Source organism: Lagenorhynchus albirostris, chromosome 5, assembly GCF_949774975.1.
Source record: "Lagenorhynchus albirostris chromosome 5, mLagAlb1.1, whole genome shotgun sequence".
NCBI lineage: Eukaryota > Metazoa > Chordata > Mammalia > Artiodactyla > Delphinidae > Lagenorhynchus > Lagenorhynchus albirostris.
The window spans coordinates 14,810,128-14,827,791 of record NC_083099.1 but is presented as its reverse complement, the minus strand read 5'-3'; the positions used below and the strand labels follow the sequence as shown (position 1 = coordinate 14,827,791).

The 17,664-nt window shown below is 41.0% G+C and overlaps 1 long non-coding RNA gene across 1 annotated transcript in view; it reads right to left on the bottom strand.

The window, feature by feature from the left end:
• Positions 1 to 3,174: 3,174 nt before the first annotated feature.
• LOC132520373 (uncharacterized) overlaps positions 3,175 to 17,664 on the bottom strand; it is a 176,317-nt gene continuing 161,827 nt past the window's right edge. Inside the window, exon 3 of the long non-coding RNA XR_009540535.1 lies at positions 3,175 to 3,291. This is a non-coding gene — a long non-coding RNA (uncharacterized LOC132520373). The remainder of the gene's footprint in view (positions 3,292 to 17,664) is intronic.

Sequence of the window (17,664 nt, the reverse complement as noted above, 5' to 3'; positions counted from 1 at the left end):
GTATCTTGGCTTTTAGTTTGCAGTTCCAACCAAAAATAAATTAAAAACTTGGAAACAGGAGAGACTTAAATAAAATGAGCTTTTAGACTTTTCTGTGAACATTAATTATCCAGGATACATTTTCCCCAATTATCACAGCTAATTAAAAGTTTGGATATTATCCACGGCTTTATTTAAAGTACTCTTTTTTTATTCTTCATATGACTGGTTTTATAATATAATAGAAACTCTCAAGTAAGTCAGCTTAACTTAGTCTTCATGAATTTTAAGTGTGAAAACTTTAAAAACTTAAAGGAAAGGTTTTTAGTGACTAAATAGTTGAGGGAAGGAATTATTAGTCTTAATAAGTTATTTGGATGATTAGATATAGTGCTTCTTTTGGTAGCTGCGTGCTTTCTTGAAATCTTAATTTTTTTACAAAGTATATCTTATAAGATTTTTATTTTATTAGTATCAAAATTTAACTTCTTGCAAACTTTTTTTCCTTCATTTGTTGCTCATGTATTGGCCTCAGCTGTGTATAATATGAGGCAGAGCTGCAATAATATAAGGTGAGACTTTTATAGTTCTTACCTTGTAATGGGTACTATTCTAATGGTTTTACATATATTAACTAATTTGGTACAACATCTTTGAAAGGTAAGTACTTTTATTATGCTCATTTTACAGAGGGAAAAAACAGAGGCATAATTAGGCATGACCTGACGAAGATTTCATTGTTAATAATTAGAGGAGCAGGGATTCAAACTCAGGCAGCCTTCTTCCATATGATGTTCTCTTTACCACCATACAAGAGTCTTTTATAAAATCAAGACTACTATTATAATAGCTGGCATGTAGATAGTTAAATCTGATTTTACAATATATACATTAGGCCCAGGGCTTCCCTGGTGGCGCAGTGGTTAAGAATCCGCCTGCCAATTCAGGGGACACGGGTTCAATCCTGGTCTGGGAAGATCCCACATGCCCGCGCAGCAACTAAACTAGTGAGCCACAACCCCTGAGCCTGCGCTCTAGAGCCCGTGCTCTGCAACAAGGGAAGCTACGACAATGAGAAGCCTGCACACCGCAACAAAGAGTCGCCCCCGCTTGCTGCAACTAGAGAAAGCCCGTGCGCAGCAACGAAGACCCAACACAGACAAAAATAAAAACCAATTAATTAATTTAAAAAAATTAGCCCCACTTCTAATGAATTTTAATTTGTAAACAGCTGAAATCATAAATCAGAGGAACTGAAAGCTGATTTATCTAATCACGTTTCAACAAAGTAGACAAAATACCGTAGTAAGCATTTCAAGATGTGTCAATTGATGCATAATTCATTTACTTATTTAAAGCTAGTAAAATAGATTATGAAAGCCCAAAAATTGTTTCTGAATTTTTTGTAGAAATCTTAGAATATATTCCCTGTAATTTGCTACATAAGCATTATTACCCATGAACTCTCAACATGGAACTAAATCTACCTTGTGAGCGTAACTGCTCATCTTTGCTTTTATGGCATATTCACAGCTATCTATGTGCAGTCAAGAAAAGCTTTCAATTACATGTTGTGCTAATGGAAAAATACAGTTCACTTTACAGCAATTCTGTAAGTTCTTGTTTTCAGTCTTCACTTAACTATATTGCTAGAATGAAGGTAAGAAGTGAAAAGCCCAACTTCAGATCAAAATACTAAAGGTACAAGAATTCTAGTTTCTCCATTATTTAAATGAAAAACAGCCTTTTTCGGGCACCTGTATGTTTAACATTGTGTAGACCACATGTTAGGATGAGAGTAAAATGCGTTCACTTTTCCTTTGGATATGTGGGATTGGATAGATGCTGTCAACATTAGTCTTGTGGTAGAAGGTATGTGTTTTGAAATACAGCTGCTGAGACAATTACTCACTTTCACGTTATCTTAGCTGATCTATGGCACACAACCTGTCACACAACCATAATCACGAGAGAAAATTATCTTTTATTGAATAATGGTTGCTTGTGTAAAATATCTTACCCTTTTGTGAGTAATGACAACTGCACTTAATTGCTATAGCTAATGACTAGCTTCTCAACACCATCAAGGTTTCCTCTTCCTATTAATTATCTTCCATTTGCTGTCAAGTCCATCTTGCTTTTCTGAGCCACTGAGATTTGGGAGGTATGCATTTCAATCCTGACTCTACTAGAGGTTACTCAGTTGGCTTCTCTCGTGGTTTTCTGCACCTGCTTCCTTCCCTTTGAGTTCAAGATATCTCAGAGGAGGATCATGCATCGACTCATTAAAAATTCTCTAACTGAAGGAGTTTCAATGGCTTTTTGGTAATTACAGCCTTGGGAAGTGTATAAATTACAAGCATTTAACCTTTTAAAACAACTAAATCACTGAACAAAATCAGCATTTATAAACTCAATAATACAGAGTGAGGTCTGGTAGGAAACTTTCCTTAGGTTCAGGAATCCACTGTGTAAAACTTCAAAATTCTGAGGTAGTACCAATCTTTTTATCTTACATTATTTTTCCCTGAAAACTTGGTTGTCAAAAGTACCTTGTCTCAGTTTGTGACAAAGACTGAAATATCTTCTGAAAGACAGAAAGAGCTTTACCTCTTCCTGTCTCTGCTCATGAAGCTGGACAAATACATAGAACTTTATCTTACCATCTGGGTTCTGTTTTCTCTTTTAAATTACATTGTTGGTTTCTTCCTTCCACTACCGATTACACTAATGAAATCTAAATGGTGAGCAGGAAAATTCTTGTGAAAGAGAATCACTCCAGGGATCTTGAAATCTACTAACACCAAGGTGAAGGGAGCCCTCATGATTCTCTGTGATATTTGAAACAATAGGCTTGATAGTTTATAACTCTTACCAGGCTTTTGCTTCAAGGAAACATACCAACAGTTTGTATCATGTAAGAAAGTCCATAGAAAAATTTAGGAGAATCCTATATGCATTTCTGATAACACTTCACAGACACTAAAGGTATTGTTGTATTATCACAAACATCTAAGATGTTAGCAAACAATGTGAAGTTGATACTTTTAGGAACTTTTCTAGTAGTAGCCTACTTGGGGAATGATGTTAAACCAGCAGGACTAAAAAAGTGCACAATATTCCAAAGCTGTAAGGGACAAACTAGACTACTTTAGTCATGGCCCCAAATCTTGGCTTTTTACTTCAACTTTCATACCTGCTTCTCTTGACTTTGGCACCTTTTTGGACGCCACTCCTGCCATTTTGGATATTGGTCCTCCTGCCAGCGACGACTTCCTCTGTCTCATCTTCACAGGCCAGCCATTGATTCTTCTGTGAAAATAAGGAAAGGATTTGGAAATTTTTTCTAGTGCTTCATGGACATTTCCAGATAAATGTCTCAAAAGAACCTTACATTCAACATGTTCCAAACTGCGGTTACTCTTTTTTCCTTCCAAACAAACCCCATCCTTCTGATTTCTGTATTTCTGACCATGCCCCCACCGTTCTCCCAGTTACTCAAACTTCTTTTTCCCTTCCTCCTCAGTATATCAAGTCATAGAGGTTCCACCTTAAGTTTCTCACATCCTTTTCAGCTTTTCCATCCCAAGCTCCATAGCCTCGTGATCAGTTTTCCAACCATTGGTTCTCACTATTTCATTAGATCTATGAACCACTTCCAGAAAAGATCCAATAATAGTTTTTCCTTGGTGAGAAATCCTCCATGTTTCTTGTTGCATTCCAGGCACATAAATTCTCCTCGCTGGCATTCAAGATCATCCAAAATATATCTGGCATTTACTTATCATGTTCTACTTACTGATGTGGACTTTATACTCTTACCAAGCTCAACACCTTAATCTTCTTTGAACAGACCTGAAATTTGCTTTCTTGCTGCCTTTGCTGTTTTCTCACTGCGAAAACTGGTTTTTATAGTCCCTTCTGTCCAGAGTAGCTCTCTCCAATAGAACTTTCTGTGAGAATGGAAATGCTCTGCAATTCTGTGCTGACCAATATGATAGCCAGAAGCACATGTGGTCACGGAACACTTGGCATGTGGCTAGTGCAACTAAGGAACTGAATTCTTAATTTTATTTGACATTAACGAATTTAAATTTCAATTTTCACACGTGCTCATGGTTACGGGATAGTACGGGTCTGGATCCTGCTTCCATCCCTCAGAATTGTCTCCATCCTACAGTGCCCAGGGCAATCATCTATATTCTGATGCCTCTACTGATTTCCCTAGTTGGAATAATTCCTTCTTTAACCCTTACAACAATTTAGCTGTATCTTTTTACAACTTGTAACACTCAATAAGATATTCGGTTGGCCAAAAAGTTCATTCGGGGTTTTCCATAAGATGTTATGTTAAAAACTGAACGAACTTCTTTGCCAACCCAATAATAAGAAAAAAAAGTGATTAAAAACCTGAATTCTGGATACACACCACCATACACTAGCTGTGTAGCTTTGGGCAATTGCCCTAGCTTCTCCAACCCTCAATTTCATCATTTGATAGTTGCTCCCTCAGCGAGTTGTTGTGAGGATTAAATAAGAAAAAACCAAGTGTAAGGCTTAGCTTTGTTTTAAGTTGTCTATGTGCAAATTACTGATTGATTCCTTAGAATTGTGAATCCTTACTAGATGCTGGATCACTTAGGATGCCACAACAAATAAGATACAGTCCCTGCCCATTCTTGAACTCACAGACTGCTGTGGGAATGTTTCATATCTTATCTTTCCTTCTGGATTTGAACCATGAGGAGCAGAAATTGTATTTCTTTCTTCCTTTTTTTTTTTTTTTTTCCTGGTATGCGGGCCTCTCACTGCTGTGGCCTCTCCCTGAAACAGCTTATCCACTGTTTTTCTCCCCTTTTACAGAAGATAAAACAGAGACCCAAACATATAAAGCAACCTGGTCAAAATATAGGCCATGTGTATTACTCCACTTCCTTCCAACTTTTAGAGGGTTTTGTTACAAGCGTTTTAACCACCCAACTGCTCATGGCGCTAAGATTCTGAATAATCTCTTTTTTTATTTCCTCTGTTTTCCATCTCTCATGAGCTTAGCCTCTGAATATACTTGACTATTACTCTTGAATTTTTTTTCCTGAGTAACGTTATATTCATCTTTGACAGGTACTAATATTTTTCACAATATATTTTTTTAATTCACTGCTTTGTCTCCAAGTTTACAGACAAAACTGTATCAGTTTGCTACTGCCACTATATGCTGCATAAGAAACCATCCCCAAACTCAGTGACCTACAGCAACAAGCATGTATTTCTTGTTCACACACCTTCAAGTTGATGGAATTTGGTTGATCTGGACTGTGTTGGCTGTGCTCGGTGCCAACTGTAGAATAGGTCCAGATCTACTCTATGGGTCTCTCATTCCTCTCGGGCTGGCTACCCAAGCATGTAATTTTCATGGCAAAAGTCGAAAGACTACATCCAAACTCACAAGCACATTTCAAACCTCTGCTAGTTTCATCTCACTAACACCCCATCAGCCAAAACAAGTCACATAGCCAAACCCATCATCAATAGTACAGGGAAGATATTCCTCCCGAAGAAGTGGGGGCATTGGGCAGTGAATGAACATTTGCTGAACAATCATTTAATTTTCCACACCAGTTCTGGAACTTCTCAAAACTTTACTGATACAACATTCTCTTCACCAGATATATTCAAATAATTTTCAGTGAATACTTGTCGGACATAAATAAGTACTTGTGTGCCAATACTATCCAATCCCTTGTTTCTGGAAATCTCCTTCCTGTGAAGATTTTGTGATCGAAGAACTCAATAACAATCTCTTTGTATTTCCTTCTAGATGGATTGGATATACAGAATTGGGTGAAAAATAATGAACACTGGAACCAGTTTAAATTCACTGTTGGGGAGAATTTTACAAGCAGGGTTTAAATTAGCCATTAGGAAAAACAGGAATGATTGTTGCACACTCCTTCCCAGAGTAGAGATTTTAAGTGTGAAAGAGGAATGGCCTTGCCCGGGGAAGCTGGTAGTTTGCAAGCCCAGGAAAATCACACTGTCAATATCCTTTGTGAACAGACGCCCGCCTAGCTCACACCATACTCTGCCTTATGATTTTTCTCCAGTTATTTCAAATGCATGTGTAATTAGGTACCCATTCTATAACTGCTGAATATTTAGGTTCAGATTTTCACTATAATAAATAACGATGTGACGAACATCTTTGCATATATATTGTCTGTATCACAGATTGTCTTTTAGGCTAGCTCAGGGAAAGGATTATTGGATGACAGGATGTAATTTTTTATAAGGCATTTGACACATTGCTGGGGAGGCTCTTTATGCAAGGTTTTTTTGTTGTTTTGACTTGGCTTTTTACACTGTAGAAAGGGAATGTAACCTATATAAATTATCTTTTCCTATGTGGCCTACCATAGACGTGTTGACCTATTTGTATATTTAACTGACACTGATGCTTATCGTCAATCTTTTACAGCATACTTTCTCATAAAGTCTTACATTTTGGTCATCTTTCAGTTGGCTACACATATTTTCAAGTAATTTTCTTTGCAGTAGTACCAGTGAGTGAAATGTTTTTCGAATCTTTGCATATTTGGAAATCTCTCCTGGTACCCTACATAAACAAGAACTGTGCTAGGTACAGCCCCTTCCTTCATGACCATGTCCATGCTGCTCCATTCCTGTTGCCCTTCATTTTTAAAAAGAGAAAACTGAGGCCAGGATAGTTTCTTTCTTTTGCAGGTAACTTGCATTTTCTGTCTGGATGCTTTTAAGACGGTTTCCCCTTGTTATTCAAAAATTCCTCTGACAGTCTACTAATCATTCCAGATATGAGGAGTCTCCTCTTGTTCCACTCTAGAAAGTGGCATCTAGTTATGTGTTTGGTTGTTGCTACCATTTCAGCTGTTTTGATTTTTTTTCCACAGGAATAGCTGAAACACTTTGAGGCTATTCCCAATTCACAACCCACTCACAGTCAAGTCACAGCTGTGTACGAAGGGCCTGTAGCTACGACCCCAGGGGCTCTCTCTTCTCCTCAACTCTGAGATCTCTTACTCTGGTCTCCGTTCCCACACACTCATACCTGGCTTCTGCCTTTCTGCTCTGGCCCATATGACCTATGCTTCAGTGATGCAGGCTGCCCCACATTCTGCTGGGGGTCCCCTTGTTCTCCATCTTATTCTTGGTTCCAGTGCCCAACTCTAGCTGAAAGCAGGCCCTCCAGAGGCAAAGCCAAGTCTACTGCCTCATATCCTTTTTATGCAGGACAAGAATTCAGACACTCCTAAGAGCCAAATTTCTTAAATAAATGTTGTTTTTTTCCTTTGTGAAGGAAATAGAATCAGTAGTTTTTTTTTGTTGTTGTTGTTGTTTTGCGGTACGCGGGCCTCTCACTGCTGTGGCCTCTCCCGTTGCAGGGCACAGGCTCCGGACACACAGGCTCAGCGGCCACGGCTCACAGGCCCAGCCGCTCCACGGCATGTGGGATCTTCCCGGACCGGGGCACGACCCCGTGTCCCCTGCATCGGCAGGCGGACTCTCAACCACTGCGCCACCAGGGAAGCCCGAATCAGTAGTTTTTAATTGTCTTGTGTACATAACCTTTCCACAGAAATTTCTAAAATGTTTTGAAAAAATAATTCAGGGAAACAATTGGGTTTTTTTTTTAAATCAGTTGAATTCAAACAACCAATTTTATTTGCTAAACTTTTATTTCAAATGATCCATCTAAATACTTACTTTTCAAACTGCTTTCAATATAGCGTTACTGGCAAAAGGAATCTAGCAACTACTCTAACTCAACAGCATGTATACTCACTAATTACTCAAAAAAACCCACAAACATGTCTCTTTAGTTACCACCAACCCAGTAATTACTTAAGCAATCTACTAATACATAAAACATGGATGAATCTCAGAAATGCTATGCTGAGAAAAAGAAGCCAGGCTAACTAAAGAAGAATCTTCGGGCATGGTAGCCATGCCTCAGTTTTGTTTTCAAAGCTCTCCATCCACTGCACAGCCGAGATAAGAACTGTGGGCGTAGGAGAATATACTGAGCCATGTGGCATTTGATAATGAGGCCATGGGGCAAGGGGAGGCAGTGAAAGCGTGGACACTCTAGGCAGATGAAACTGTGTGTGCAAAGGCATGAGGCATGGAACTGAGGAAAATGCATTGGAGGGATTACAGATTCAGTCAGTGGATTACACCGTACATTTCTGGAGAGGTAAAGTGGACAGATGCAGTTATACAGGACCAGTAGAATTTGGGTACATCTTTGTTTCTATGCTAAGAAGCTTGGCTTTTATCCCCGAGTGTCCACTGAAATATCATAATCTGGTTGCTGGGAGTTACCAAATTAAATTTGCATGTGAAAAGGAGCATTTTGTTAGCAGCTTGGAGAATGAACTAGAGAGGAAGGCAGGCAAGAGTGGTAGCAGGGAGAACAGTTAGCATTCCACCCCAAAAAAGATGACGAGGCCATGTTCAAAGGAACGGATCAGAAAAAAGCACGATAGATATTTAGGAGGTTAAATGGGTAGGGTTTGGAAAGTGGCAGCTGTGAAAATGCATCTCTCAAATCTCCTGCAGCGTGTGGAGTATAATTGACCGATGGCCCCAGCATCCATCCTGCTAGGTCCACCACTTCATTCATGACAAGGTCATGCTTCCCATGAACTGCTCCCAGCCAACGACTGAGCACGGCTGGGGCAGCAGAGCAGGCCATTCCTATAGGATGCAACACTCCTGTAGGATATAGAATGCCTCTAAGGAGAGACTCTGTCTTGAGCACTCTCCTCTCCTGCTTGGAACTTTCTTGTCTTCCTACTCATTCTTCCCTCCCCTTCTCCTCAGAGAGGAGAGATCTGCTTTGCAGTCTAAAGGCTCTTCATATAAACTCTTGTTCCCTTCCCTTCATCCTTCACAGGCACTTCCCCCAATAATCTCTTGAACATCTCATCCTGTCTTGGCATCTGCTTCCTGGTGGATTCACAGTAACATAGTACTAATTAAATGTGGAGAAATGGGAAAAGGAAGGTTCTAAGAGGATTCTTAGGTCAATGGCTACAAAAAATAAATCAATTCTGGTGACAATTACAAGGACTATGATGAGAGTCTGGGAAAAACCAGGTCAATTTTGTACATGTTGTCTTTTCAGGATTCTAGGACATTTAGGTACAGATTTTCCACAGGGAACTGCATATTATGAATCAAGAATTCAGAAGAGAGGTCAGAGACACAGGTATAGATTTGAGAGTTATCATACATTGGTGGTAGTCTGTGCTGTGGTCATGAGTGAGAACAACAAGGATATGGGTTAGTATGAGGAGTAACTGTAAAACTGGGAAAAATCATGGAGGATACAATGAAGGAGGCTGAGAAATGGCTAGAAAAATGACAAAAACGTGTACATATATGAAATTCTCTATATAAAACAATGGAGGAGGGGCTTCCCTGGTGGTACAGTGGTTAAGAATCTGGTTCGAGCCCTGGTCCGGGAAGATCCCATGTGCCGCGGAGCAACTAAGCCCATGTGCCACAACTGCTGAGCCTGTGCTCTAGGCCCCGTGAGCCACAACTACTGAGCTCACGTGCCACAACTACTGGAGCCCGAGTGCCTAGAGCCCATGCTCCGCAACAAGAGAAGCCACTGCGATGAGAAGCCCGCACACCGCAACGAAGAGTAGCCCCCGCTCACCACAGCTAGAGGAAGCCCGTGTGCAGCAATGAAGACCCAATGCAGCCATAAACAAACAAACAAACAAACAAATAAATAAATAAAAAGGAGTACATTAAAACAATGGAGGAGGGCTTCCCTGGTGGCACAGTGGTTGAGAGTCTGCCTGCCGATGCAGGGGGCGCGGGTTCGTGCCCCGGTCCGGGAAGATCCCACATGCCGAGGAGCGGCTGGGCCCGTGAGCCATGGCCGCTGAGCCTGCGCGTCCAGAGCCTGTGCTCCGCAACGGGAGAGGCCACGACAGTGAGAAGCCCGTGTACCGCAAAAACAACAACAACAACAACAAAAAAAAAAACAATGGAGGAAAAAGTGTGAGTGAAGATCAGTCCAATACTCCTTAGGAACAAGTACATTAGAAAATAAGATGATTCTCCTGGCATCAAGTATGTTAAGTGAACTTAACATACTTAAGTAGGGGTTGTTAATTAGAGCGATTATGGAAAACTCCCAAGCGTAAAATGCTTTAGAGGGAATGGGAAATAAAGATGCTGGATGAGAGCATTTGAAAAGCTAGGGTGTGAAGGCATGAGAAGAGGTGGGGGTAATAGTTGAAGGATCTAGAGAGGCATTTCTGGTGGTTTGTTTTTTTTTTTCTTTTGAGATAGAAGAGACGTAAATGGATTAACAGGCAAGAAGCAAGGATGCAGAACTAATTCAGAATGAGAGGATGGAAATAAATGATTTGGAAATGTCCTAGACAGTGTGGATTAGATTAAAAACACAGGTGGCAAGTTAAGCTTGATCAAGATGGCGCCATGGCTCCCCCTCCTTTGAGTCAGGTAGTAGAGAGACAGATACCTCAGTTTCAAGGTGTGATGGAGGGAAAGTAAGGCTGTTTCCACATGGTAACTTCAGTTTCTTCTACGAAGGATGATGCTGAGAGAAGAGGTGGTACTGCAAAGGAAAAGGCTCAAGTGCCTTTTGTAAAGGAGGAGATTTTAAAAGGAGGTTGTAGTCTGAGAGCGGCGTATTGACATTTAGGACTTCAGAGTTCCCTACTGATGACACTGAAGAGGCACCTGCTTTCTGCACCTCAGTAAAGCTGGAGGTGCAGAAAGCAGGAAGCTGTAATGGATGGCTCGTTCACGTGGACGTGAAGTCTGTTAGGATTCTGACAGGATTCAGGATGGAGGAAAATGCAGAGGCATCTCCAGTCTTCAGTGACAGTAGGACTGTGATTAGGCTGCAAAGATGAGTAAAACAGGGTTTGGGCTGATGGTAAGAGTCTCAAAACACAATGAGTTTTCACAGGAAGACAGAAAAATAATGGTCTACCAAGAGCAGTAGGTAGCTAGGAGAATGTAATCATTTTATCCCATTGGGGAGAGCTGAGGCATTTTCGAAAACTGGGAAGCTTCGCCTTGAGAGAATTGCAAAAAAAAAAGTGTATCCTCTGGACAGAGTCAGGTTTCAGTTAATAATTATTATGATCATGATTAAAATGCTACTGACACTTATTACATTCTAGGCACTGCTCCAAGTATTTTTATATTTATTAACTTATTTATGTGTAGCAGGGGGAGGGGGTGATCTGTGAAAAACAAAAAGCTGAGGATGTAAAGGTGTTTTTTGTCGATGAAATAAGCAAATTCCAGATGGTAAAAAAGAGAGAGTGACAAGGTCTGTGGTGAAAGGGCAGAGGAACATGCAGAGTATTGTGATAATTAGAATATTAGCTGTGTTGAGAGTTTGGGCATGAACACAGTCTCTGAATTCCGTTTTCTCACAGATACCTCTGGTGGCTTCCCAAGGAGGGTATATACAGATACAAGGGATGAAAAACAAACAAAAAAAGATTAAAATGACACAATTTATAACTAATTTAGGTTTCAGCCTTAATGCTTATATGGAAACCTTAGTAAGATATTATGGATAAATGAGCCATAATGGTTAATTTTTGACCCAGACTAAAAGCAAACCAAGGTCATCACTTGACTCTCCCTCCCTCAGTCCACACTCTCATCTCTTAAACAAAGATCACAAACTGGGAGGCTCCTGGGCCCAATTTAGTCTGTGTTTTTACCCACAGGTTAGTGGTTAGATCTGAATTAATTCCCAATATCAGGAGGTTTTACGTAATGAAGAAAGGAAAAATGGAAAGGAAGTTCAAATATAGTAACAGTTGGCTATGTTGAGTAGAAGCTAGGGTGGCCAATTCATGCCCGTTGCTCAGGACTTCTCCAGTTTTAGTACTAAGAATCCCACATCTTGAAAACCCCGTCAGACTATAAAGCCTGTTGTTGGAAACCCTAGGAGCAGCCACTCTTTTTAAGTCAATGCAATGTGCTTTGGGGTTCCCCAGAGTCACTACCAGAGCAGCAATAAGTATCTGGTTGGTTCCTGCAAGTCTGAGTTTTCTAGATTTTGGTCCATCAAAGGCTCAGGAACAGCTGATTTAATCCTCCCAGTTCCTGGCAGTACCTCCCAATAGGGAAGTGACGGACCTACTTAAAGGATCTTAGGGGAAAACAGAAAGAGAAGTAATCTATGTAGATGAATGCTAATAGAAGATCAATGTCTACAGTCTATACCACACCATAGAGTTTGTCAATTTCTAGCCCATTCATTCATTATGCACTAAGGCCTAAGCTCAATAATGGCTTGCCTTAGCTTTCTGTGGGTGGACTTTGTAAGGAGTAAGCCTCAGGTTCCCTATAGTGGTTGGAATCAACCTCCGTATAACAGGACTGGCTGAGTTTGAGGGCAGTGAGAAAGAACGAAATGAGAAATATAGATGCGATTAATTGGGGCAAGTTTTTTCTTTGGAACCCGGACCTAAAGAATCATCTTGGAGGGATCGGGAAGATGGCGGAAAAGTAAGACGCGGAGACCACCTTCCTCCCCACAAATACACCCAAAGTACATCTACACGTGGAACACCTCCTACAGAACACCTACTGAAGGCTGGCAGAAGACCTCGGACCTCCCAAAAGGCAAGAAACCCCCACGTACCTGGGTAGGGCAAAAGAAAAAAGAATAAACAGAGACAAAAGAATAGGGACGGGACCTGCACCAGTGGGAGGGAGCTGTGAAGGAGGAAATGTTTCCATACACTAGGAAGACCCTTCACGGGTGGAGACTGCGGGTGGCGGAGGGGGGAAGCTTCGGAGCCGCGGAGGACAGCACAGCAACAGGGGTGCGGAGGGTAAAGCGGAGAGATTCCCGCACAGAGAATCAGGGCCGACAGGCACTCACCAGCCCGAGAGGCTTGTCTGCTAACCTGCCGGGGCGGGCGGGGCTGGGAATTAAGGCTTGGGCTTCGGTTGGAGCACCAGGAGAGGACTGGGGTTGGCGGCGTGAACACAGCCTGCAGGGGGTTAGTGCGCCACAGCTATCTGGGAGGGAGTCCGGAAAAACGTCTGGAGCTGCCGAAGAGGCAAGAGACTTTTTCTTCCCTCTTTGTTTCCTGCTGCGCGAGGAGAGGGGATTAAGAGCGCTGCTTAAAGGAGCTCCAGAGACGCGCGCGAGCCGCGGCTAAAAGCGCGGACCCCAGAGACGGGCATGAGACGCTAAGGCTGCTGCTGCCGCCACCAAGAAGCCTGTGTGTGAGCACAGGTCACTATCCACACCCCCCTTCCGGGAGCCTGTGCAGCCCGTCACTGCCAGGGTCCTGGGATCCAGGGACAACTTGCCCGGGAGAACGCAGGGCGCGCCTCAGGCTGGTGCAACGTCACGCCGGCCTCTGCTGCCGCAGGCTCGCCCCGCACTCCGTGCCCCTCCCTCCCCGCCGGCCTGAGTGAGCCAGAGGCCCTGAATCAGCGGCTCCTTTAACCCCGTCCTGTCTGAGCGAAGAACAGACGCCCTCCAGCGACCTACACGCAGAGGCGGGGCCGAATCCAAAGCTGAGCCCCTGGGAGCTGTGCGAACAAAGAAGAGAAAGGGAAATCTCTCCCAGCAGCCTCAGGAGCAGCGGATTAAAGCTCCACAATCAACTTGATGTACCCTGCATGTGTGGAATACATGAATAGACAACGAATCACCCCAAATTGAGGAGGTGGACTTTGAGAGCAAGATTTATGATTTTTTCCCCTTTTCCTCTTTTTGTGAGTGTGTATGTATATGCTTCTGTGTGAACTTTTTGTCTGTATAGCTTTGCTTCCACCATTTGTCCTAGGATTCTATCAGTCCGTTTTTTTAAAAATTTTTTTCTTAATAATTATTTTCTATTTTAATAACTTTATTTTATCTTACTTTATTTTATTTTATTTCATCTCCTTCCTTCCTTCCTTTCTTTCTTTCTTTTTTTCTTTCTTTCTTTCTTTTTCTACATTTTATTCTGAGCTGTGTGGATGAAAGGCTCTTGGTGCTGCAGCCAGGAGTCAGTGCTGTGCCTCTGAGGGGGAAGGGCCAACTTCAGGACACTGGTCCACAAGAGACCTCCCAGCTCCACATAATATCAAACGGCAAAAATCTCCCAAAGATCTCCATCTCAACACCAACACCCAGCTTCACTCAACCAGCAAGCTACAGTGCTGGACACCCTATGCCAAACAACTACCAAGACAGGAACACAACCCCACCCATTAGCAGAGAGGCTGCCTAAAATCATAAGTCCACAGACACCCGAAAACACACCACCAGACGTGGACCTGCCCACCAGAAAGACAAGATCCAGCCTCATCCACCAGAACACAGGCACTAGTCCCCTCCACCAGGAAGCCACTGAGGACAGACACCAAAAACAATGGGAACTACGAGCCTGCAGCCTGCAAAAAGGAGACCCCAAACACAGTAAGATAAGCAAAATGAGAAGACAGAAAAACACACAGCAGATGAAGGAGCAAGATAAAAACCCACCAGACCTAACAAATGAAGAGGAACTAGGCAGTCTACCTGAAAAAGAATTCAGAATAATGATAGTAAAGATGATCCAAAATCTTGGAAATAGAATAGGCAAAATGCAAGAAACATTTAACAAGGACCTAGAAGAACTAAAGATGAAACAAGCAACGATGAACAACACAATAAATGAAATTAAAAATACTCTAGATGGGATCAATAGCACAATAACTGAGGCAGAAGAACGGATAAGTGACCTGGAAGATAAAATAGTGGAAATAACTACTGCAGAGGAGAATATAGAAAAAAGAATGAAAAGAACTGAGGACAGTCTCAGAGACCTCTGGGACAACATTAAATGCACCAATATTCGAATTATAGGGGTTCCCGAAGAAGAAGAGAAAAACAAAGGGACTGAGAAAATATTTGAAGAGATTATAGTTGAAACTTCCCTAATATGGGAAAGGAAATAGTTAATCAAGTTGAGGAAGCACAGAGAGTCCCATACAGGATAAATCCAAGGAGAAATATGCCAAGACACATATTAATCAAACTGTCAAAAATTAAATACAAAGAAAACATATTAAAAGCAGCAAGGGAAAAACAACCAATAACACACAAGGGAATCCCCATAAGGTTAACAGCTGATCTTTCAGCAGAAACTCTGCAAGCCAGAAGGGACTGGCAGGACACATTTAAAGTGATGAAAGAGAAAAACCTGCAACCAAGATTACTCTACCCAGCAAGGATCTCATTCAGATTCGACGGAGAAATTAAAACCTTTACAGACAAGCAAAAGCTGAGAGAGTTCAGCACCACCAAACCAGCTTTACAACAACTGCTAAAGGAACTTCTCTAGTCAAGAAACAGAAGAGAAGGAAAAGACCTACAATAACGAACCCAAAACAATTAAGAAAATGGGAATAGGAACATACATATCGATAATTACCTTAAATGTAAATAGACTAAATGCTCCCACCAAAAGATACAGATTGTCTGAATGGATACAAAAACAAGACCCATATATATGCTGTCTACAAGAGACCCACTTCAGACCTAGAGACACATACAGACTGAGTGTAAGGGGATGGAAAAAGATATTCCATGCAAATGGAAACCAAAAGAAAGCTGGAGTAGCAATTCTCATATCAGACAAAATAGACTTTAAAATAAAGACTATTAGAAGAGACAAAGAAGGACACTACATAATGATCAAGGGATTGATCCAAGAAGAAGATATAACAATTGTAAATATTTATGCAGCCAATATAGGAGCACCTCAATACATAAGGCAAATACTAACAGCCATAAAAGGGGAAATCGACAGTAACACATTCATAGTAGGGGACTTTAACACCCCACTTTCACCAATGGACAGATCATCCAAAATGAAAATAAATAAGGAGACACAAGCTTTAAATGATACATTGGACAAGATGGACTTAATTGATATTTATAGGACATTCCATCCAAAAACAACAGAATACACATTCTTCTCAAGTGCTCATGGAACATTCTCCAGGATAGATCATATCTTGGGTCACAAATCAAGCCTTGGTAAATTTAAGAAAATTGTAATTGTATCAAGTATCTTTTCTGACCACAACGCTATGAGACAAGATATCAATTACAGGAGAAGATCTGTAAAAAATACAAACACATGGAGGCTAAACAATACACTACTTAATATAGAAGTGATCACTGAAGAAATCAAAGAGGAAATAAAAACATACCTAGAAACAAATGACAATGGAGACACGACGACCCAAAACCTATGGGATGCAGCAAAAGCAGTTCTAAGAGAGAAGTTTATAGCAATACAATCCTACCTTAAGAAACAGGAAACATCTCGAATATACAACCTAACCTTGCACCTAAAGCGATTAGAGAAAGAAGAACAAAAATACCGCAAAGTTAGCAGAAGAAAAGAAATCATAAAAATCAGATAAGAAATAAATGAAGAAGAAATGAAGGAAACGATAGCAAAGATCAATAAAATTAAAAGCTGGTCCTTTGAGAAGATAATCAAAATTGACAAACCATTAGCCAGACTCATCAAGAAAAAGAGGGAGAAGACTCAAATCAATAGAATTAGAAATGAAAAAGGAGAAGTAACAACTGACACTGCAGAAATACAAAAGATCATGAGAGATTACTACAAGCAACTCTATGCCAATAAAATGGACAACCTGGAAGAAATGGACAAATTCTTAGAAAGGCACAACGTGCCAAGACTGAATCAGGAAGAAATAGAAAATACGAACAGACCAATCACAAGCACTGAAATTGAAACTGTGATTAAAACTCTTCCAACAAATAAGCAGCTCATGCAGCTCAATAACATAAAAACAAACATCCCAATCCAAAAATGAGCAGAAGACCTAAATAGATATTTCTCCAAAGAAGATATACAGCCTGCCAACAAACACATGAAAGAATGCTCAACATCATTAATCATTAGAGAAATGCAAATCAAAACTACAATGAGATATCGTCTCACACAGGTCAGAATGGCCATCATCAAAAAATCTAGGAAAAATAAATGCTGGAGAGGGTGTGGAGAAAAGGGAACACTCTTGCACTGCTGGTGGGAATGTGAATTGGTACAGCCACTATGGAGAACCATATGGAGGTTCCTTAAAAAACTACAAATAGAACTACCATATGACCCAGCAATCCCACTACTGGGCATATACCCTGAGAAAACGATAATTCAAAAAGAGTCATGTACCAAAATGTTCATTGCAGCTCTATTTACAATAGCCCGGAGATGAAAACAACCTAAGTGTCCATCATCGGATGAATGGATAAAGAAGATGTGGCACATATATACAATGGAATATTACTCAGCCATAAAAAGAAATGAAATTGAGCTATTTATAATGAGGTGGATGGACCTAGAGTCTGTCATACAGAGTGAAGTAAGTCAGAAAGAGGAAGACAAATACTGTATGCTAACACATATATATGGAATTTAAGACAAAAAAATGTCATGAAGAACCTAGGGGTAAGACAGGAATAAAGACACAGACCTACTAGAGAATGGACTTGAGGATATGAGGAGGGGGAAGGGTAAGCTGTGCCAAAGCGAGAGAGAGGCATGGACATAGATACACTACCAAAAGTAAGGTAGTTAGCTAGTGGGAAGCAGCCGCATAGCACAG